At 36.2% G+C, this 25,128-nt stretch overlaps 1 protein-coding gene across 1 annotated transcript in view; it reads right to left on the bottom strand.

Moving 5' to 3' along the window:
* Positions 1 to 22,531: 22,531 nt before the first annotated feature.
* Positions 22,532 to 25,128, bottom strand: part of ZNRF2 (zinc and ring finger 2) — a 97,485-nt gene continuing 94,888 nt past the window's right edge. The window contains exon 5 of the mRNA XM_082847007.1: positions 22,532 to 22,644. The gene's annotated coding sequence lies outside the window, so the exon portion shown is untranslated. The remainder of the gene's footprint in view (positions 22,645 to 25,128) is intronic.

The following is a 25,128-nucleotide window of genomic DNA, read 5'->3' as shown; positions in this document are numbered from 1 at the left end:
GAGCCCTGGTCAACAGAGGATTTAGAAAAAACACATGCCATGGGCACTGCTTGAGAAGCAGCCAAACATGAAGATGGTGGACCATCCCAGTGGATGTTCTCCAGTGTTTCTAGCAGAGGTCTCTGTCCTAGTGACTGCTGTGTAACAAACCACCCCAAATTTAGTAGCATAAAACACAAATATCATGTATCATCATCTCTCACAATTCTGGGGGTTGAATGGACTCAGCTAGGTAGTTCTCACCCAGGGTCTCTCGCATGGTTGTATGTAATCTGATAGCAGCTGGGGTTGGAGTCATCTAGAAGTCTTCCTCACTCAAACATCTGGCAGCTGATATGGCCTGGGCTTCCCCAGAGCATGAAAACTTGGCCCCATGGGGAAACTTCCTGAGAGAGCCAGACAGAAGCATACTGTCTTTTTTAACCAAGCCTCAGAAGTCCTACAGTATCACTTCCGCTGCATTCATTAGAAATTAGGAGGGCCAGTCCACACTCAAGAGAAATGAAGTTGATATTCTACCTCTTGATTGGGGAAACACCAAAGAATTTGTGGACAGGACTTAAAACTAGTTCACCCTCTGGCTTAAAGGCTATTAGATGGAATCAGACAAGAAAATAAATAACTAATGAAGGGCATTAGGCTAAGTGTGATGAAGGAAGTATTTATAAATTATTAATTATGGGGTGTGGTTCATAATAGGTTTTAGCACAATCAGAAGCAGCTTTCTCTAAGAAAGGACATTTTGAAAGGTCTTATAGAATGGCAGAATGTTCATAAGCAAAGATATGAGGGAAAAATAATCTAGACATCCATTCCCTTGGATTGCTACAAAGGTCTTTTGATGATATAGCAAATGATTTTGTTTAACTGGGGCTTAGGGTACATGGAAAAGAATAGTGTATGTGGTTGAAAAGATAGAGTTTGGTTACAGTATTGAAGTACTGTATTTCAAATCTGAGGCGTTAAAAGCTCCTAGGCACACTCAGGTGAGGTTTACTAAGGGCCTTATTCTCCTCAGCTACAAATTAAGTGCCTAACTAAATCTGTAACCCTGTAGCCCCTACAACTTCTCCAAACTGACCTTCAACTTAGGTCCTACTCCCCCTCATTGGGCTTTGAGGTTTCCAGTCAATCTGCCTTTAGAGACAGAGGATCCTCAAGGTCCTTGACACATCTGTTCTCTCTGTTTAACCTCTATTGAGGCATCCCATGACTAATCAAGCAACCTACTTACTATAAGATAGCTTCACTGATCAGCTCCATTAAGATGAAAGGGTTTGCTATTTCTGATACTAGGAAATCCTAGACTAACATCTTATCAACCCCTGCTTTTATAACCTCTCTATAATCTTCTGGTGGTACACTATCAAATTTCTGGAGCCAGGAACCCTAATATTCATAATCACAATTTTGGTTCAGTCACCTACCCATGGTTTTCTCTTGGTCAAATCACTTAACCTCAAGCTTCCTCATCTATGAAGATAAGGATGAAAATCCCTTTCTGACAAGGCTGCTGTAAGCATTAAATGAGATACCTGTGCTTAGCATGACTGCTGGCACACAGCGAGTGTTCCAAAATACGAGATATCACTTTTATTAGCATAAGCTCATTACACAAAACCCTAATAAAAAGAACTATCAAAGGGCTGGTGTGAAAAGCTTAATTAATAGTTTTATTTTTATCATCATGTGTGGTTAACCTATGCTCCTGGCATTACACGACTCCACAGTTTCCATTTATACTCAATTATACTCTTCAGTTGCCCTCTTTTTAATTTATAATTTCAAGAGATATTGGTGGATAAGTGAACTTCTTTCACACAACATCTTAACAGAAGAAAATTAAACAGGGAAGAGGATATAGAACAATGGTAGATATAGCAAAGATAGAAAAATAGTGACAAAACTCAGTTTTGCCCAAAGTAAAACTTGCACTTACGTGTCCTGTTGGTGGGAGTGTTAAGTTGGATAAAACTTGAAATTTCAATGGACAGATCATCCAAAATGAAAATAAATAAGGAAACACAAGCTTTAAATGATACATTAAACAAGATGGACTTAATTGATATTTATAGGACATTCCGTCCAAAAATAACAGAATACACATTTTTCTCAAGTGCTCATGGAACATTCTCCAGGACAGATCATATCTTGGGTCACAAATCAAGCCTTAGTAAATTTAAGAAAATTGAAATTGTATCAAGTATCTTTTCTGACCACAACACCATGAGACTAGATATCAATTACAGGAAAAGATCTGTAAAAAATACAAACACATGGAGGCTAAACAATACACTACTTAATAATGAAGTGATCACTGAAGAAATCAAAGGGGAAATAAAAAAATACCTAGAAACAAATGACAATGGAGACACAACGACCCAAAACCTATGGGATGCAGCAAAAGCAGTTCTAAAGGGGAAGTTTATAGCAATACAAGCCCACCTTAGGAAGCAGGAAGCATCTCGAATAAACAACCTAACCTTGCACCTCAAGCAATTAGAGAAAGAAGAACAAAAAACCACCAAAGCTAGCAGAAGGAAAGAAATCATAAAAATCAGATCAGAAATAAATGAAAAATAAATGAAGGAAACGATAGCAAAGATCAATAAAACTAAAAGCTGGTTCTTTGAGAAGATAAACAAAATAGATAAACCATTAGCCAGACTCATCAAGAAAAAAAGGGAGAAGACGCAAATCAATAGATTTAGAAATGAAAAAGGAGAAATAACAACTGACCCTGCAGAAATAAAAAAGATCATGAGAGATTACTACAAGCAACTCTGTGCCAATAAAATGGACAATCTGGAAGAAATGGACAAATTCTTAGAAATGCACAACCTGCCAAGACTGAATCAGGAAGAAATAGAAAAGATGAACAGACCAATCACAAGCACTGAAATTGAAACTGTGATTAAAAATCTTCCAACAAACAAAAGCCCAGGACCAGATGGCTTCACAGGCGAATTCTATCAAACATTTAGAGAAGAAATAACACCTATCCTTCTCAAACTCTTCCGAAATATAGCAGAGGGAGGAACACTCCCAAACTCCTTCTACGAGGCCACCATCACCTTGATACCAAAACCAGATAAGGATGTCACAAAGAAAGAAAACTACAGGCCAATATCACGGATGAACATACATGCAAAAATCCTCAACAAAATACTAGCAAACAGAATCCAACAGCACGTTAAAAGGATCATACACCACGATCAACTGGGGTTTATTCCAGGAATGCAAGGATTCTTCAATATACGCAAATCTATCAATGTGATAAACCATATTAACAAATTGAAGGAGAAAAACCATATGATCATCTCAATAGATACAGAGAAAGCTTTTGACAAAATTCAACACCCGTTTATGATAAAAACCCTGCAGAAAGTAGGCAAAGAGGGAACTTTCCTCAACATAATAAAGGCCATATATGACAAGCCCACAGCCAACATCATCCTCAATGGTGAAAAACTGAAAGCATTTCCACTAAGATCAGGAACAAGACAAGGTTGCCCACTCTCACCACTCTTATTCAACACAGTTTCGGAAGTTTTAGCCACAGCAATCAGAGAAGAAAAGGAAATAAAAGGAATCCAAATCGGAAAAGAAGAAGTAAAGCTGTCACTGTTTGCAGATGACATGATACTATACATAGAGAATCCTAAAGATGCTACCAGAAAACTACTAGAGCTAATCAATGAATTTGGTAAAGTAGCAGGATACAAAATTAATGCACAGAAATCTCTGGCATTCCTATATACTAATGATGAAAAATCTGAAAGTGAAATCAAGAAAACACTTCCATTTACCATTGCAACAAAAAGAATAAAATATCTAGGAATAAACCTACCTAAGGAGACAAAAGACCTGTATGCAGAAAATTATAAGACACTGATGAAAGAAATTAAAGATGATACAAATAGATGGAGAGATATACCATGTTCTTGGATTGGAAGAATCAACATTGTGAAAATGACTCCACTACCCAAAGCAATCTATAGATTCAATGCAATCCCTATCAAACTACCACTGGTATTTTTCACAGAACTAGAACAAAAAATTTCACAGTTTGTATGGAAACACAAAAGACCCCGAATAGCCAAAGCAATCTTGAGAACGAAAAAAGGAGCTGGAGGAATCAGGCTCCCTGACTTCAGACTATACTACAAAGCTACAGTAATCAAGACAGTATGGTACTGGCACAAAAACAGAAAGATAGATCAATGGAACAGGATAGAAAGCCCAGAGATAAACCCACGCACATATGGACACCTTATCTTTGATAAAGGTGGCAGGAATGTACAGTGGAGAAAGGACAGCCTCTTCAATAAATGGTGCTGGGAAAACTGGACAGGTACATGTAAAAGTATGAGATTAGATCACTCCCTAACACCATACACAAAAATAAGCTCAAAATGGATTAAAGACCTAAATGTAAGGCCAGAAACTATCAAACTCTTAGAGGAAAACATAGGCAGAACACTCAATTACAGAAATCACAGCAAGATCCTTTCTGACCCACCTACTAGAGTAATGGAAATAAAAATAAACAAATGGGACCTAATGAAACTTCAAAGCTTTTGCACAGCAAAGGAAACCATAAACAAGACCAAAAGACAACCCTCAGAATGGGAGAAAATATTTGCAAATGAAGCAACCGACAAAGGATTAATCTCCAAAATTTACAAGCAGCTCATGCAGCTCAATAACAAAAAAACAAACAACCCAATCCAAAAATGGGCAGAAGACCTAAACAGACATTTCTCCAAAGAAGATATACAGACTGCCAACAAACACATGAAAGAATGCTCAACATCATTAATCATTAGGGAAATGCAAATCAAAACTACAATGAGATATCATCTCACACCAGTCAGAATGGCCATCATCAAAAAAAGAAACAATAAATGCTGGAGAGGGTGTGGAGAAAAGGGAACCCTCTTGCACTGCTGGTGGGAATGTGAATTGCTACAGCCACTACGGAGAAAAGTATGGAGGTTCCTTAAAAAGCTACAAATAGAACTACCATATGACCCAGCAATCCCACTCCTGGGCATATACCCTGAGAAAACCATAATTCAAAAAGAGTCACGTACCAAAATGTTCATTGCAGCTCTATTTACAATAGCCCAGAGATGGAAACAACCTAAGTGCCCATCATCGGATGAATGGATAATGAAGATGTGGCACATATATACAATGGAATATTACTCAGCCATAAAAGGAAACGAAATTGAGCTGTTTGTAATGAGATGGATAGACCTAGAGTCTGTCATACAGAGTGAAGTAAGTCAGAAAGAAAAGGACAAATACCATATGCTAACACATATATATGGAATTTAAGAAAAAAAAATGTCATGAAGAACCTAGGGGTAAGACAGGAATAAAGACGCAGACCTACTGGAGAACGGACTTGAGGATATGGGGAGGGGGAAGGGTGAGCTGTGACAGGGCGAGAGAGAGTCATGGACATATACACACTAACAAATGTAGTAAGGTAGATAGCTAGTGGGAAGCAGCCGCATGGCACAGGGATATTGGCTCGGTGCTTTGTGACAGCCTGGAGGGGTGGGATAGGGAGGGTGGGAGGGAGGGAGGGAGACACAAGAGGGAAGACATATGGGAACATATGTAAATGTATAACGGATTCACTTTGTTATAAAGCAGAAACTAACACACCATTGTAAAGCAATTATACCCCAATAAAGATGTTAAAAAAAACCAAAAAACAAAAATACTTGAAATTTCAACAATAAGAGTATTAATGAAATTATAGTTACTTCAACAGTGGTATAATGCTATCATCAAAACTATGAAATACATCTGTATTTAACGACAAAGATATCTATGATATATTTGTTGAATGTGCAGACTGAAAGACAACATGTATGGTATGACACTATTTATGTAAAATTATGTTTGCACAGGTTGATAAGTGATATATTCACCAAATATTAACAGTGGTTTATACTGTAAGATCTGAGGTAGTATTACTTAAGTACTTACATATTTACTTTTGCAATTGTCTCAAAGATAGATTTTATTTTTTTATTCCACCAGGTATTTTTAGATTGAAGTATAGTTAATTTACAATATTGTGTTAGTTTCTGGTGCACAGCAAAGTGATTCAGTTTATGTAAATATATAAAACTGTCTTCCATAGTGGCTGTACGAATTTACATTCCCACCAACAGTGTAGGAGGGTCACCTTTCCTCCACACCCTCTCCAGCATTTGTTATTTATAGACTTTTTAATGATGGCTATTCTGACTGGTGTGAGGTGATACCTCACTGTAGTTTGGATTTGCATTTCTGTCCTAATTAGGGAAGTTGAACATCTTTTCATGTGCCTATTGGCCATTTGTATGTCTTCTTTGGAGGAATGTCTATTTAGGTCTTCTGCCCATTTTTTGATGGGACTGTGTTGGTTTTTTGTTTGGTTATTGGACTGTATGAGCTGTTTTTTTATTTGGGGAATTAAGCCCTTGTCAGTTGCATCATTTGCAAATATTTTCTCCCAGTCTGTAGGTTGCCTTTTCGTTTTATGGTTTCTTTTGCTGTGCAAAGGAAGCCTGTAAGTTTGATTAGGTCCCATTTGTTCATTTTTGCTTTTATTTCTATTGCCTTGGGAGACTGACTTAAAACACTGCTACAATTTATGTCAGAGAATGTTTTGCCTATGTTCTCTTCTAGGAGTGTTATGGCATTATGTCTTCTATTCAAGTCTTTAAGCCATTTTGAGTTTATTTTTGTGTAGGGTATGAGGGAGACATCTAACTTCATTGATTTACATGCGGCTGTCCAGCTTTCCCAACACCACTTGCTGAAGAGACTGTCTTTTCTCCATTGTATATTCTTGCCTCCTCTGTCGAAAATTAATTGACCTTAGGTGTGTGGGTTTGAGGCTCTCTATTCTGTTCCATTGATCCATATGTCTGTTTTTGTGCCAATACCATGCTGTTTTGATTACTTCAGCTGTGTAGTATTCAGCTTAAGTCTGGAGGGTTATGCCTCCACCTTTGTTCTTTTTCCTCAGGATTCCTTTGGCAATTCTGGGTCTTTTATGACTCCGCATGAATTTCAGGATTATCTGTTCTAGTTCTGTGAAAAATGACATGGGTAATTTGATAGGGATCACATTAAATCTGCAGACTGCTTTGGGTAGTAGGACCATTTTAAAAATATTAATTCTTCTAATTCAAGAGCGTGGGATATCTTCAAAGGAAGAGTTTTTAAAAAGCTGTCCTGACTTGACTGTCAGCTAAGAAATCAAATACCAGCAACCATCAACATGGTTTGAGGTCTCACCTTGCTAGAAAAGGTAAGTACAGTATTGTATTTATGAAAATACTATCAAGCAAAAATTCGTCAACTCTAATAGTGGAAGAGTGCCCAATCAAGGATCTTCCTACCATTTGGATTACATCATCATTTACTGTGTACAAAAATGTAAAGCTATGCTAATACTTACAAACTGGTATCACCTTATCTTTAGGTCAACTGCCATGGGAAACTTCCTACATTTCTAAGCCAAGTACACTTCCCAGCTTCAAAACATATTACAAACATATAGTGATCAGGACTGTGTGATACTGGCAAAAGGACAGACATAGATCAATGGAATAAAACTGAGTTGAGAAATTAATCCATACATTTATAGTCAACTGACTTTCAAAAAAGGAATATGGGGGAAAGAATAGTCTTTTCAATAAATAGTGCTGGAACTGGATGCTTACACGCAAAAGAATGAACTTGGACCCCAATACCTCATACTATACATAAAAATTAACTCCAAATGGATCAAAGACCTTACCTAAATGTAAGGGCTTAAATTATAAAATTCTTAGAAGAAAACATAGGTGTAAATCTTTCTAACTTTGGATTAGGCAATGGTGTCACAGATGACACCTAAACACAAGAAGCCAAGGAAAAAAATAGACAAAACTGTACTTCATCAAAATTAAAATCTTTTGTGTTACAAAAGTCACTTTATCAAAAATGTGAGAAGACAACCCAGAAAATATTTAAATATTTGCAAATCATATATCTGATAAGGGTCTAAGAATCCAGAACATATTAAAAAGAATTCTTGAAACTCAACAATAAAAAGACAAATAATTTAAAGACAGGGAAAGGATCTGAAGACATTTCTCCAAAGATATACAAATGGCCAATAAGCACATGAAAAGATGCTGAACATAGTCATGGAAATGCAAATCAAAGCCACAATGAAATACCACCTCACGAAGTCACTAGGATGGCTATATTAAAAAAGATGAACAACATGTGTTGGTGAGGATGTGGAGAAATCGGAACCTTTATGCATTGCTGGTGGGAATGTAAATTGATGCAGCCATTTTGGAGAAAGTTTGGTAGTTTACAGAAAGTTAATCACAGAGTTGCCATATATATGACCCAGCAATTCTACTACTAGGTACATACCAAAGGTAATTGAAAACATACTTTTACAAAAAGACTTGTACACAAATGATCGCAGTAATACTATTTAAGATAGTAAAAAATGGAAACAACCCAATGTCCATCAAAAACTGTGGTATATCCATACAATGGAATATTATTCAACCATAAAAAGAAATGAAGTACTACTATGTGTTACAGCATGGATAAACCTTGAGAACATCATGCTAAGTGAAAGAAACGAAATACCAAAGAACACATATTCTATGATTCCATTTGATGAAATGTCCAGAATAGGAAGATGCATAGAGAGAGAAAGTAGTTTAGCAGTTACCAGGGGCAAGGGGGAAGGGGAAAATGGGGTGGGACTACTAATGGGCATGGGGTTTCCTTTTGGAGTAGTGTAAATGTTTTGGAATTAGACAGTCGTGGTGGTTGCATAACCTTGTGAATAAACCAAAAACACTGAATAGTACCCTTCAAAATGGTGAATTTTATGGTATACAAATTATGTCTCAATTAAAAATTTTAAAAAAAGAACGATGGCAAACTTCTTGCCTGAAGCTATGTAAGAGAGAAGATGATGAAGCAGTATCTTTAAAGTACTGAAGGAAAAAAAAATTACAATGTAGAATTCTATGCCCAGCGAATTTTTTTTTCAAAACTGAAGGTAGGGCTTCCCTGGTGGTGCAGTGGTTGGGGGTCCGCCTGCAGATGCAGGGGACGCGGGTTCGTGACCCGGCCCGGGGGGATCCCGCATGCCGCGGAGCAGCTGGGCTCGTGGGCCATGGCCGCTGGGCCTGCGCATCCGGAGCCTGTGCTCCGCGGCGGGGGAGGCCACGGCAGTGAGAGGCCCGCGTACCGCAAAACAAAACAAAACAAAACAAAAAACAAAAACTGAAAGCAATGATTTAAGACTATAAATCTACAATAATCAAGACAATGTGACATTGGCATAAGACATATAGTTCAATGGAACAGAACAGATCCCAGAAACAGATCCACACATATCATTTGATTTTCAACAAAATGCCAAGTTAATTTCAACAAAATGCCGAATTAATTCAACAGGGAAAAGAGAATCATTTCAACAAATGATCTAAATAAGCTGGAGAGTCATATGGAGAAACATAAACCTCAATACTTACCTTCACACCATATACAACAATTATCTCGAATTGTATCACAGATCTAAATGTAAGAGCTATGGAGAAAGATCTCTGTATTAAGCAAGGATTTCTTAGGACACAAAAAGCATAAACAGGAAAAAAATAAGGAAATTGAACTTCATCAAAATCGAAAACTTTTGCTCTTTCAAAGACACTGTTAAGAAAATGAAAAGGCAAGCCATAGACTGAAAGTATTTGCAAATCATATATCTGATTACAGATTTGCGTGCAGAACATACAAAGAACTCTTGCAACTCAATAATGAAATGATGCACAACCCAATTTAAAAATAAGCAGCCCTGTGAGACTTTAGGAATAACTGGGTAAGAAGTATGGCAAATTTCATCCCCACAAAATAATGACAAAATTTGACAAAACTATCAAAACTATCATTTCAAAACTGGAAACTGACCAAAGGCATGCAACAAACAGGCAACATTTACTTAAGAAAACCTACTGAATCTTGGCAAAATCAGTGGGAGCCCAGCACTTCAGCCTGGAGCAGCTCCACCTCTCCCCAGAAATCTCCCAAGTTGGTGGCACTGTAATTCGACCAGAGTGGGCAGGCTGTATCTGCAGCCTTCCTGCTGGAGGGGTTAGACTGATTTGGAGCAAAATGTAAGAAAACTCATGCTCAGGGGTATTGTTGGAAAAAGTATCATCTTGGGGGCAACCAGAGAAGGCCAAACATTACAGCTAGCCTGAGGATGAGACACTACTTGTGCCAAGCAACAGGTGAACAGAACAGCAGAAACTTAACATAGTGATATGCGAATAACAGTGAGCCTCCAACATAACCTCAGGCTGGGATGGGATGACAACTGCATGCATATAGCCCAACAATTCTACTTCTAGGTACTTACCTAAGACAAATGAAAAATATATATCCACACAAAGACTTGAAGGCGAATGTTTCTAACAGCATTATTCATAACAAAAAAGTGGGAACAATCCAAATTTTATCCATCAGTAAATGAACAAATGTGGTATATATCAATACGTACAACAGAATACTACTCAGCAAAACTAGGTAAAGAATAATACATGCTAAACATGTGTGAACCTCAGAAACACATTAGGTGAAAGAAGCTAGATGCAAAAGACCATATTTTGTATTATTCTCTTTATATGAAATATCCAGAAAAGGGAAATTATGGAGACAAAATATAGACTAGTGGTTGCCTAAGTGCTGAGAAGGGGGAAATGAGGAGTGATTGTTAATGGGTATAAAGTTTCTTTATGGTGATAAAAATATTATAGAATTAGACACGTTGAGGATTGCACAACTTTGTAAATATACTAAAAGCCATGGAATTGTGCACTTTAAATGGTTGGATTTTATGGTTATGTAAATTATACCTCAACAAAACTGTTAAAAGTAATAGGATAAATATTTGAACAGACCTTTCACTAAAAAAATATGAGTGGCAAATGAGCACATAAAAAGATGCTTAACGTTATTAGTGGTTAGGTCAATTCAAACTGAACCAGAAGATACCACAACATACCCACTAGAATGATCAAAATTGAAAAGACAGTGATGTGGCAAAATCCTCATGCTGGTGGAAAGGTAAAATGTAAATGTAAATGTAAAATGTAAATGTAAAATGGTACAGCCAACTCTGGAAACAGTCTGGTGGTATCTTATAAAGTTAAACAAATATTTACCATACAATTCAGTCATTCCACTCATAGGTATTTATTAAAGAGAAATTAAATCACATGTTCACATAAAGATTTATATATAAATGTTCATAGCCACTTTATTCATAATAGCCCCAAACTAGAAATAGCTCAGGTGTCCACCAACAGGAGAATGGATAACATACTATATGATACTCACATTCATATACTACTACTCAGCAATAAAAAAGAACTGATTCAAGCAACAACACTGCTGCCTCTCACAAATATGCTGAGCCAAACAGGCCGGACACAAAGTACACACTGAACGTTTTCGTCTAATCTATAGTGGCACAAAGCAGATCAACGGCTGTCCAGGCCTGAGGGTGGATGGGTGGAAACTGACTGCAAAGGGGCTTGAGGTAACTTTTGAGGGGGGATGGAAATGTACTCATCTTGGTTGTAGTGACAGTTTCAAAAGTGTATGTGTGTGTCCAAACTCATCAGATTGTATACTTACAATGGATGTTATTGCCCTATGTAAATTATAAAGTATTAGTTGCTTTTAATATGCTGAGAAGAAAAAAATTTGATTAGAAATATAACACTGTTCTCATTGAGGAAACAGGCCTCTAAAAATGGAAAGGAGTTAACAAATCTGTCTGCTTGTCTTTACTGTAATCCTAGTGTTTGGAGCACTTTCATCTGTTTTCACCTTTGTTTTAGCAGTACTGACACATACCCAGGTTTGGCACAGGGTACACAACTGTTACCAGATGCACAAATATTTTCTGATGACTTTAATAATCTTAGGCCTTGAAAGATCTGACACAAATGCTTATTTAAGAACCAGGCTAGAAGGTGGTCAAAAGGCACAAACTTTCAGTTATAAGATAAATAATTATTAGGGATGTAATATTCAACATGATAAATATAATTAATACTGATGTATTATATATGAAAGTTAAGTCAGTAAATCCTAAGAGTTTTCAGCACAAAATTTTTTTCTTTTATTCTGTATCTACATGAGATGATGTATGTTTAATAAGCTTATTGTGGTAATCATTTCATGATATATGTAAGTCAAATCATTACGCTGTACACCTTAAACTTACACGTGCTCGATAAAACTGGAAAGAAAGAAAAAGAGCTAGATTTCATGCATCCATGTTACTTATGCATCTGCTGTGCCATAGCTGATTACCAACCTCTGCTACAGGAATACTGAACCATAAGCTCCGTAAAGGCAGGATCTATCTTTTTTCCTTATCAGTGTTCACACAGTGTCTCACACAGTATCTTCCATCTCTCAAATGTTCAATCAATATGTGCTAAATGAATGAACCACTTCAGTTTACCCTGCATTCTAGTTCAAGTAACTCCCACACATTCTTCATGGTGAGAAAGACTTCTGAAGATTACCAACATTAAGAATGAAAACTATACGAGACTATAGCTACTCACATGCCCACACAGTTACCACAGTGCTTTCTAGTGATTGATGTGAGTGTAATAAAACACCATCTTTGAATTATTAACTGCTACATTTTTCATTCCTTGCATTCCTGGTTGCTATGGCAGCTTACTCAGTGACTCACTGGCAGCTGCTGCTTCAGGAGGGAGAGACAATATGGATTAAAACAAAGACAATTTCAATTTCAAGTGTCAAAGCTGAGTTTTTGAAAGCCAAAGGAAGAGACGGGAGCCTGAAAGCCAAAGGGCTTTTGATTTATCAGAGCCGTGTTCTGGAGGCAGAAAGGGCTTTTAAGAATCTATAAACTTTGCTGTGCAAATCAAGGATGTAAGCCTGGCTGGATAAAGTAGTTTATTCTACGAACCACAGAGCTGGGAAGAATGCATAACAATACAGGAGCAGTTTTCTCATTCAAAAGATCCAAGAGTTCCATCAAGCAGGAAAGAGAATTGAAGGGGATGAAGCTAGTTGCAGAGGTCTGAAACATGTCTGGCACTCTCCTCCTCAACAGCTGACACCCTATTTTGGGGGTGTGAGGAAGCCCTAGATAAAGGCTGTACACTGGCTACACAACAGGATCACACCAGAACAATCAACTCAAGAATCTCTGGGGTGGGATTTTTAATATCTTTAAAAAGCTGCCTCTGCCTTCCCTTCCTACCTTCTGAGTTGATCTAATGTTTAGCCAAGTGCTGAGAATCACTGGCTTATGAGGATCCCAAAGCAGAAGAGTATAATATCTGTCTTCCCTCGGTGTAGTCCATTCTTGCAGACAAACTCCCTGGCAATCCCACCCCGACTCCTTTCAACAGCACACTTGAGCACAGAATCCCACACAAACTAGAGAACATCTTACTGAAGAGAGCTTACAACTGACTATTGGTGACTCTCAAGCTGGATTTTGAAGAGTCTCAGTTTTGTGAATGAGGGTCAGGTGAACAAGTTTAGAAGTTTAAGCATGGATGTGGTAAAAAAGTCAACTACTGGCTAGAAGGCCTGAAACTCATGAAACTGCCCCCACAGAGCTCAACACAGGGGACAACTTAGACTAGTGCTATCATCAGCACTGCTCACAATTCCTACTGGTCATTTGGCTAAAACTTCATACGCTAATTCCTAACTATCAAACTGACCAGTTATTCAGAGCCTGTGTGTGCTCACCAAGAAAACTGATGATGACAAAAGCCAGTGACATCTATGAGAGCACACAAAGAGGATTCATTAGACCATCGACCTTTTCAAAATATTTCCAGCCCTCTTCACTGAAAAAAATCTGGCAACTCTACCTCAATTTAGTAACAACATAGGACCAGCTCTGCTCATGTGTTGTAGCTACATTAACTTTGAGAAACTCAGGTCTTCACAAAGTTGGAATTACAAGGCTTTCAAAAATATTCAGGTTAAGGACAGAGTCGAAAAACAACCTCCCAGTCATCTAGACCTGTGCGTCCAACACGGTAGCCACTGGTCTCATATGGCTCTCGAGCACTTAAAATATGGCTAGTTCTGAATACAGATGTGCTATAAATATAAAATTTATATCAGATTTCAAAGACTGAAAAACAAAAAGAATGTAAAATACTTCATTGGTAGTTTTTAAACTGATTATATACTAAAATGATAATAGTTTGGATACTGAAATACCTCAGGAAGGCCTTTATAGCCTTTGCAATGTTTGAGTTCCAGCAATGGTTGAACCATATACCGTTCGACTTCCTTGACGGCTATCCTCTGAATACCTGGACATGAATATCCTTAACATTTACAGATTTAATAACATTTCAAATATTAACGAGTTACTCTGAAAGGCTCATGACATACAGTAACTTGATATTTTCCCCAAATACAAATTTACATTGCTAATACTGTACAGTTTGCTTTCAGTTATCCAGCTACTAAATGATCAAGACAATCCAAAAGCATTTAAATCTCAAACTGATTTTGTTGGAAAGATATTTTTTGGTCAGGTACTTTTAGAAATCTCATAAAATAGTGAACACGGAATTCATGAGTTTACAGGAAAGAACCACAGAAATAAGGCACTGTATGTATAACAACTCTGTCATTAAGGTACTTACTGCAGAAAAACTGTTTTCACTCTATGTGGGAAACCAAATTTTAAATCATGTGGCAATATTTATGAATATAAGCATTTTTGACATTTTAGAACAATTCCCTTTCAGGTGTTAAGCTTCTATTATTCTCACAGGCTTTCCTTGTAGAAACACTCCTGGTCTAGGAAGTTCCAAGTTATCTTCAGGAGCACCTTTGAAACAATTTGGAGATTTTGTGAAAGTTCCCATGGATACGCCGTATTAGATTAGTGAATGGGGGGGCGGGGCTTGACTCCTTGACCTAATCTAATACAAGGATATCCCAAGGTACTTCAGGAACTAATAAACCTCTTCTGGCCCTCCTCTTGCATAGCCTAACCCTCTCATCCCAACAGCAATATCCATCAGGAAAGCAGGATTCATCCTTCCTGTCTATTACTAAAAAGACTCTGCTTCCAAGAGTAGTGGAAGACTGGTACAATGCACAGGGTATGGGACAAATGAATCAAAGAGAAAACCTCAAGAATGCTTCAGAAAAAAAAAAAAAGAATGCTTCAGAGTACATCTTGGCATTTCACTAAGCAAAACTACTTAGTGAAATGGCCCTACTCCAACAGGTATCTGAGGTTAAGGGAGAGATTAGTGGTGGAGGAGTCCAAGTCATCCAACCCAGATGTCGTTAAACTAGTTCAGTGTAGCCCACTTACCACGCACTTCTAACAGTGTTGGCCACATTTCTGTCTAGACACCCCTTGAACTCTAACACACACACACACACACACAGAGCAAGCAAATCCTGTCTGGCTTCTCTCTCAAAGCTCTGCCTCCCATTTAAGATCTTTCATGTTAGAATTGTTGTTCTTTATCTCTAGCTCTCCAGCAGATACTTCTGGCATAATTGGCTTTTCCCTGGGAGAGACATTCTGTCCTTAAGTTCCACCCTTCAGGGACTTCCTCTAGTGGCGCAGTGGTTAAGAATCCGCCTGCCAATGCAGGGGACACGGGTTCGAGCCCTGGTCCGGGAAGATCCCACATGCCACAGAGCAGCAACTAAGCCCGTGAGCCACAACTACTGAGCCTGCGCTCTGGAGCCCATGCTCCGCAACAAGAGAAACCACCACAATGAGAAGCCCGCGCACCGCAACTAAGAGTAGCCCCTACTCACCCCAACTAGAGAAAGCCCGCATGCAGCAATGAAGACCCAACACAGCCCCCCCAAAAAATAAATAAATAAAATAATTAAAAAAAAAAAGATTCCACCCTTCAAGATGTGGAAAAAGTACAGCTGGGAGTTGTCTTGGTCTTATCTGTCATCCCTTACATCTAAATGACTACCAAGGCGAGTTAAGTTCTTCCATCTTTGCTTTCCCTATTGTCATTGCTTTAGTTTTGCCCCTCATCATCTTGCCTGAATTACTATAAATTTTCTACAGGTCTCTCTGCCTCTAGTCCCATTCGTCTCTAACCTGAAGGGTAAATCTGATTGTCTTTTTCCTGCTTAAAATCCTTCAATCATAGTTTGGCACATACATCTCTTCATGATTTGTCACCTGCTTACCTCTCTAGACATAGCAACCCTCCAAGAGTGCCATGCTTGTATGTGCTAAGCTTTCTGCCTGGGAATCCCATTCCCAGTCTCCTGCTCCACATGACCTTTTATCCATATCCCTAGAGCTATGATTATTTCTTCTTAAAGGCTTAGTCATTCTCTTCCCTAGTCTGAGTTTAATGACCCTTCTCATTACCTCCACAACAGCCTTTGTGTGTACTAATGGCTATCACGACATTTATTACTCCTTATTTGCATCACCCACTAAAGATTAAATTCCTAGAGGTCAGTTTTCCTTGATTTCTGTATTCTTGGCTCCCTAACAGCCCAGAACCAAGCAGTGCTTAATATATAATTGCTGAAATAATAAATCTCTAGATTTCAGCAAGAGCAAGACCAGAATCTGCACTGTCCTCTGGAATACTTAGGTTTCTTCAACATATCAGTTAAGGTTTATGAATTACTCCTACACATCATGAATGAAGAGAATAACAAAATTTATTCACAGATGGGCACAAATATATTTATTGTTTATAAAAACTACTAACATTATTAAGTGCTTACTCTGTGCCTGGTGCATACATGTACTTTACCATTTAATGCTCACAACAACCCTGAGGTAGGCAGAAGTATTACCTCTTTTTATAGGCGAAAGCGAGGCACAGAGTAGTATCTCGTCCAATGTCAAGGAGATGGCAAAACTAGGCAGTCTGGCTCCAGAACTCATGTGGTTAACCATTATGCTACAAAATTCAATACCTCTTCCATCATGAAAATTGTGCTTCAAAAGACTAATAACTCTCCCTTTAAAAACATAATGGAATGTTACTAAAATACAATCTAAAATTTAAAAGTTATGATTGTGCACTGACAGACCATCCCTCCCCAAAACTTAATAGCTCTCCAGTAATATTTCAATTACAAATTTACAAAATAGGTTTTACATTAGAAATTTCAGAGTACATCTTTCCTAATGGTTATGGTAAAAAGGCCTCTTTGTCCATTACCACTACAAACAGTCGTTTATTAAGGTATTGCAGAATTTCAACTAATATTTTTAGATCCAATTTTTGTGGTAATGGGTTAAACTGAAAAAAATCAATTTTTTCTGTATACAAAAATAAACTGTGACATCAGTTAATTCATGGTAACCTTTCAGCACTCAGGTAATTCTGTTTTACTGTAATGCACTGTCAACTTCTAGACATAAGGGTGGATATGATAAACTTCCTTGAAAACATTCTTCTCTTATTTTCTACTTCTAAATAATGGGATAATTTGGCAAGATCATTTTGAAGTTTTATTTATTAAAATATCAATAATGAATTGTTCCATTTTAGTTTAGAACATACTAATACAAGTTGTTCCTAACACATTTTCTATATTTCTTGTGATTGATGCTTTTGATACCTTATTTAACAGGAAAGTATTTTCTAATAGAGGAAATTATAAAGTATTACAGAAGAGTTGAGGAAACCATGAACAGAGCAGTAGAGGTAAATATCTATCATTATCATGATTTTCAAATAAGGAGACTCATATAGTCATTGGAAAGCAATAAAATGTAAGGGACTGCTATAATACAGATCAATATCATCATCCAGTTCCAAAATCTCTTTTGTATCTCTCTATAGGGTCTGCTAACTGTATTACACGCACACAGATGCTCAAAATGCTTCTGACTAATAATGAAAGCTTTTCAAGATGCTGGCACCAGATTCACTGGTAACAGGATTCTGATAGAACTCTAAGTTTATAAATATAAATCATCAGTATTTATCAATCTCAGCATACCAAATCAAAAAGGAAGCCATGAGAATTTAGTAATAGAAGAAATTAATCACTTCTGATTCTAAGACTCGGGGTCCTGAAAGGTGCCTCACAGTCCAGGGCAGAGTTAAGAAGCACAAGGCTGGTTAACAGATACTATAATATCACTTTCTAAAATTTCATTTATTTCTGGGATGTGAGTTTATGCCATGCCACTCCTTGCCTCTCTATAAACAAGCAACCAACAATCTATCTTATTATTAGCTATTGGTCTAAAATTAATGATGGCTTAAATATCTGAAAATATGCCAACTCCTCTAAGTATAGTAATGTTGCATTTTCAATAAAACTCAACATTAACGTATCTAGTTTTCATTGATGCCTTTTACTTCCCATAGAGAATCAGATAACTTAAAAGACAAGGTATTTCCCATTCATATAATACAGGAATTCTGTGATTTGAAAAGAACATCCAGTTTCTTAGCTTAAGCACAGCATTCACAGAATACGGTATTCGAAGTATTGTCTGGGTAAGTTATTACCAAAAAAATTTTACCAGCTGTTCCTGAATAAGGATCACTACTAGGAGCATACCAAGTAGCAATTTCCTGTAAAGAAAACAAGTATCAATTTAGTTTCAGAATGAAAAGATCTGGGTAGAGAAGGAAAGTGGACAATAACACAGATAATGTAACTACCATAATGTTCCTCACAGTATGTTGTAGCAAAGAAAAAGATCAGAAGCTACATACTTCAGAAACAAAGGGGAATGGGCCAAAGACAAAATATTGGCATGCTAGAATATTTTTTACCTTAGAAAATATCTAAGAAAGAACAAGGGACACTTCACATTTAACCACTCACTGTCAATATGTTCTGAGTTTACCTCAGGATAAATCAAAATGCAAGAAAATGGCCCAAATGAATTAGAAAACTTCCTGCAACTAACAAACTGTTCTCATATTTAAAGCAATATTTACCTCTATGTAGTTTTATAAAATTCCTAATAATCTGATTTATATGGAAACTTTCTCTTTGAAAACATAAGGACTGGATATTAATATCAACATATAATGTGGATGTCAATCAGATGGTAAGTTCAATTATTCTTTAATTTTAAAAAAGAGTTTCATGCTTTGTTCAAATGTAGTTTATTGTTAGAAAATTTCCCTTCTTTAACTCTCTTTTAGTAAATAAAATTAGGTAATATTTACATTAAATTTACAGTCTTTTTGCATTTAAAGGAATATCCCTGTGACTTGCTATAATATGTTAAACAATTGCTCTTAAACTTCACTAAACCCAAATTTAGCAAGCGAACTAAGCTCTGAAAAGAAAATCTGGTATTTTCATTAACTCATTTAAACTGGAATCTTTTTGAAATACATATTCCAAGTATGCTCCTCAGGCATTCTGGGGCTACATTCTAGTAGACTGTTTAGTAGGTGAAAACTGAAATAACTGTATAACATTTTAAAAAAATAGAAGACTTGCACTAAGAAACTGAAACCTACCCAGTTAACAACATGACTTTTTTTAGTTGTTTTGGCTACCACAAAATAATGAGTTATGGAAACCATTATTTATATTTCAATCAGACACTGCTCTTAAAACACAATCTATATCTGATTTATAACCAGATCTGAAAAACACAGATTAAGACTATTCTTAGTTTATTTCTCTGGGAAAGAGCCAAAAGAAGACAATAATTGTACTCATATACATTCTTACACTCTCTTACACATTTAGGGGGGAAAAAGCCAGATCACCGTAAGATGAGTCAAAATTGGCAATAAACCCATTATGAAGAAAAGAGCGGCACTGAAGTGAAATTTCAGAACACATTGCTTTCTATATACCCAACTGTGATCTTATTTGAAAACAAGTATTTACAAAGATTCTAGAAAACTATAACCAATTTGATAACTAGGGTTTCATTCTTTATTTTATCTCCATAATATTCAGTTGTCAGTAGTTTCAGCTACACGTTTAAACATGTAACGTGATTTTATGTCCTACTTACACTATGCAGTGTCTGTATATAAATTTACAAATATTATAAGTGACATTATGTACAATATTACTTGTAATATTTTCCAGATTAGCAATTTTGACTTTAAATAAAAACTGGAGCATCTGGGCTTTAAAAAAATTTCAATTTCTAAATTCTTCTTTTTAGGAAGTCACTGATGGAGACTGAATTTAAAGTTAAAAAAAAAAAAGGCTACCTTTTGTAAATTTTAACAAAAAAGGGATCACTATAAACAGATTTAAGTAGATACTGTTCTAGACAAGTAATCAAGTAGCACTTGACACTGACAAACACTGAACTTTCTCTTAAACCACAGGAGCTTCTACTGTAGGAGCTGCAGCACAGAACCTTACGACAAACAAAGGCTAAGTGAATACGATTGTGAGAGTATGGTACAGGATAAAGAAGGAAAAGGGAATTTAGGCCAATAAACTTTAAAAGTCAATGAGTAAATTATATCAGAAAATCAACTTCCAAGAGAATATCAATAGTTAACTACCACAGCTATAGTAAATCTTTTCCTTTAAGAATGGAAGACAACAAAATAATTCTTACCATAACAATATACCAGTAGAAAAAAAACTATTCACATTCTAAGAGGTTTTTCTTGTGTGTGTGAGAGAGAGAAAGAGGGAGAGAAAGCTTACAAAATTGAAAATGTGAACTAAAGTGTATTCATATTAAGATTTCGTGATAACAGAAAAAATTTAAGGAAAGAATATTTTCTTTGAGGGAAGAATATTTTCCATAACTGGTTAAAAAAAGCACCTATGAAACTGTGCTGTCAGCTGTCACAATGGAGGTTTTGGACTCTTCTATCAACTGCAGCATAACAAAAGACATTTCACAGTAAAACTTTAGGGAAAACATTACCTGGTTTAGAATCACACTGAAAGCAATGAAAAACTCTTAATTGTTTATAATATACATATTTTTCTGGGTAGCAGCAGTTGCTCCTGTACGTGCCCTTTTAAAATATATGAAACAGAAGCAATAGAGTAGGAAAAAAATTGAGAAGAATAGCAGCAATAAACAGAAAAGCAAACAAATACGTTAGAGTCAAGAAAGCTTAAAATAAGCAAACAGTACTGTGTAACTCTCAATTATACTGAGTAAAGTGCACTGCTTAAATTGTTCACTGATAATATTTTCCCTATGTTGAAAACATGAAATCTATTTATTGGTATTTTTGATATAAAAAAAAAAAAGACATTCACTGTTGCAGCCCTGATAGCTCTCCTCCAGTATTTTTTAACCATTCAGATGTATTTTGTGGGAATATTTATTCACATAATTTTGCTTAATACATTTCTTTCTAAACAAGACTGAATTTAAAAGTCTCTGTAACATTTTCAATTACAGTAATAACACATTAATAAATTATAAATTAACAAAATCTTCATGTTTGCTTTAAAAAATCATTTATCAAATGCTAAACCCCAGATTACCTGGAAAATTAAAGATGCAAATTGCTATAAATCTGGCATCCCAATTAAATTCTGATTTTTAAAAGTATATAAAAATGTCCCTCAAATTATTCCAAGTTCCACTCAAGAAAATTTTATTTTACCCTTTTCATAAGTTATTAAGTTTACAACCTGCTAAATATTTTACCCAAATGTAGGAAAACTGCATGGAGATGCAAAGCACAATAAAATAATTACATGAAAAGAACAAAAATACCCGTTAAAACAAAGTTACTGTAGCTGGAAGCACTTAAAATTGGTAATTAGTATTTTTTTTAAGTTGCATAGCTGCAAAATGATTCATTGCTGATTAACTGTTGAGCAGTTTTATTTAAAAAGGAAACAACATATTTAATAAACTGCAATTCTGTAGATAATCCAAATTTAATTAATTAAAATGTAATTATGTAACTTGATTTTTTTACTCTTTGGAATGCATTCTGATAATTTTAAACCTTTAATTTAAAGTATTAACATACTTTAGCTTTCCTATGTAGAAGTCTATTTTCCACTCTTGGGGGAAAAAAAAAATCAAAGAACTTGAGATCACAGTCTACATTCAGAGAATGTTTTACTGCTTGATTACATTTCTTGGTTTCACATTCAAGACTTTAATTTTTAAGAAGTAAATTACGTGGTCTTCAATTTAAGAATAGATGAATGCAGGAACATCATATTGGGGAAAATAAAGGGACCCCAAACTAAAAACCAAAACAAATTAAAAACAACTAGTTGCGCAGCTCTAGAGAACTTAATAAAAAGTAAATCAACTTTTAAATCAGTTAACTTTGGTGTCTGAATATAAAATGTTCATCAGTATTACCTATGTAGATGACTATTAAGGGATGTGCAGCATTTTCAAAATCCCTGTGTGTCCTTTATTCATGTTTGGTACACTGAGTTCTGTGACAATTGTCCTCTCCTCAGCAGGATTTTTTTTTTCCCCGTATGATTGTCCATCTCTGCATTACTGAGTCTCACAGAACGTAGATTTCTGGCTGAGTGTGCCTGCATTTTTGTTTTTGCTTTTCCAGAGATAAATCTTCGTATCCTCTCAGTTTTTCAAGCATCTTGAAAAGACAAGGAAACCTGTGTAAAAGTGGATACATTTAGTTTAAGCAATGGTCCATGATAGTAATACAAATCAAAATACAACATCCATTTCCCCATGAACACTGCTTTAGACTGTAAATTTTCATACACTTACTTAGTATTTTAAAAACTGATAAAATTTGTTTTCTGCAAAAGAACAAACCAAGGACACAGAAGGACCAATTAAATCTTAAAATAGTTACAAAAAATAGCCACTAAGTAACAGTCGTTCCCCCTCCACAATAAAGACTACACCAAACTACAGAAAACAAACACACACAATTAACTAAGCCCTCTCCAAGTAACGAAAAACCTCGAATTACAAATAGTGAACAATTTCCTAACTAATCAAGACCTTAGATATTCATGTATCTCTGTTTTGGGCTGACTACTAAATTAGTATGCTGAAGAGTATCAGAAGTGCTACTTACATGCTGCCTTAAAAAAAAAAAGTTTTAACAACACTGAATCCTCTTCAAACCTACACATTTTCTTTTTACATTTTTATTGGCATATAATTGCTTTATAATGTTGTGTTAGCTTCTGCTGTACAGCAAAGTGAATCAGGTATATGTATACATATACCCCCATATCCCCTCCCTCTTGAGCCTCCCTCCCACCCAAACCCATACACTTTTAATCTAGGACAGCAAAAGGGATAGGAAGAATTTATCATTTGACAAATAAGGGTAGTCAGAACAAAAGCAAAAATGTGAACGAGGTGAAATATTCCATGTCTTCACATTCTCAGAAATGACTCTTCAAGACCCATAGAGAAAGATTCCACTGGTTCACATTTCTGAGGGCAGCTGCCGCCAAACTCAGGTTCCACAATGAAAAAAAAATGAATAAGAAGATAACATTGATATATAGGGTAAGGAAACTGAAATACTGTTTAAAACCAACAGACATGAATATTGACCATGAGATGAGGTGCATGTTCCACATATCCCATAACCTCATTGTGACAGTAAAAGAAAAATTTAGCTGATTTAGACCATGTAATAAAATATTTTATATCATGAAATTCCATTTTCACACAAAAAAGTTTACTGACTAAAAAGATTTTATCTATGGGTGAAAGATTTAGACATATTATTTTGATATGTGGAATACTAAGATAAAAATTTCATTTTATTAGCATTGTGGTACGCGGGCCTCTCACTGTTGTGGCCTCTCCCGTTGCGGAGCACAGGCTCTGGACGCGCAGTCTCAGCGACCATGGCTCATGGGCCTAGCCGCTCCGCGGCATGTGGGATCTTCCCGGACCAGGGCACTAACCCGTGTCCCCTGCATCGGCAGGCAGACTCTCAACCACTGCGCCACCAGGGAAGCCCATAGCATTGGTTTTTAGTACTTAAAAAGCTTCTAAAATTTTAGCTATAGCTTTACTTTATTGGCCCAGATGTAAGGTGACCCTGAAGACATTCCAAAGCATCCTTCTCTTCAAAAAACACTTTACACAGTAAAATAAAAACATACATACATGCATGTATCCTCAAAATACCACTCCATCACCACACCTCTCTTATACAGCAACCTAATCCCAATTCATACCTCAAATGTGTCAAGGCATGATCTGAATCATCTCACAGTAAAAGGTTCAAAAGCTGATACAGTTTACCCAGGCCTTCACATTTCACAGGCATAACCCTAATGTTATTAAGACAGAGGTCTCTCTCAATGTTGCAGCTCTTATTTCAGTTGCTATAGCTGCTATTAAGTTACCTCAAATATATTTTGTCAATATTCTAATCTGCTGCTATTAAATGACCCTCATTAAGAGGGAACAGAATTCCTTGAATGTGTTTATTATCTCAACACCTCAAATGTAAGACCAGGAGTTATTGAAATAAAAGGAAATGGGGGAACAGCACAGGACTAGATCTCAGGTATTATCTGCTCTAGTTTCCTGCCTCCGGTCTTAGACATTGAGAAAAGATTGTTGTCTGTGACTATCTTGAGTCTCTGAACACAGAGGTTCTAACTCCTTCCAAAACAATTCCAAGATTGGCTAAAATATTCTGCCTTCATATAAAACACAATGTTTTATATCATTTTTCAAATGATAAAGATAAAAAGCTTTTCATATACATGAAGATGGCAATTAAGTTAACTATATTTTCAAAGCTAAATGATGGAATATGAAAAATAGCAATACTCAAGTGAGGTTTTCATTTCAATCTGCTAAACATTTTCAAAAAATGCAGAATCATGAATAAGCTACATCAATAGTGGAAAACAAATTCTGTATCTGGTTTAAAATTCAATTTTTTTTTTGTCTACTGTATAGGTAGGATACAAAAGTGAAAGATTAAATTGAACGAATGAATACAAATGCAACTTTCTCAAGAAACTGTTCCTACCTAATAATAGCAAAATAGCAAAGAACACAATCTTTTGATTCAATTCCCAGCTCTACTAAGGAACTAGCTATGTGACCTTGACAAGTCAAGTTTCTTACCCTCTCTAAAACTTAAT

This window comes from Leucopleurus acutus (assembly GCF_964270905.1).
Source record: "Leucopleurus acutus genome assembly, chromosome: 9".
NCBI lineage: Eukaryota > Metazoa > Chordata > Mammalia > Artiodactyla > Delphinidae > Leucopleurus > Leucopleurus acutus.
Note: the sequence above shows the minus strand (reverse complement) of the source record. Positions and strands in the feature narration are given on the sequence as shown.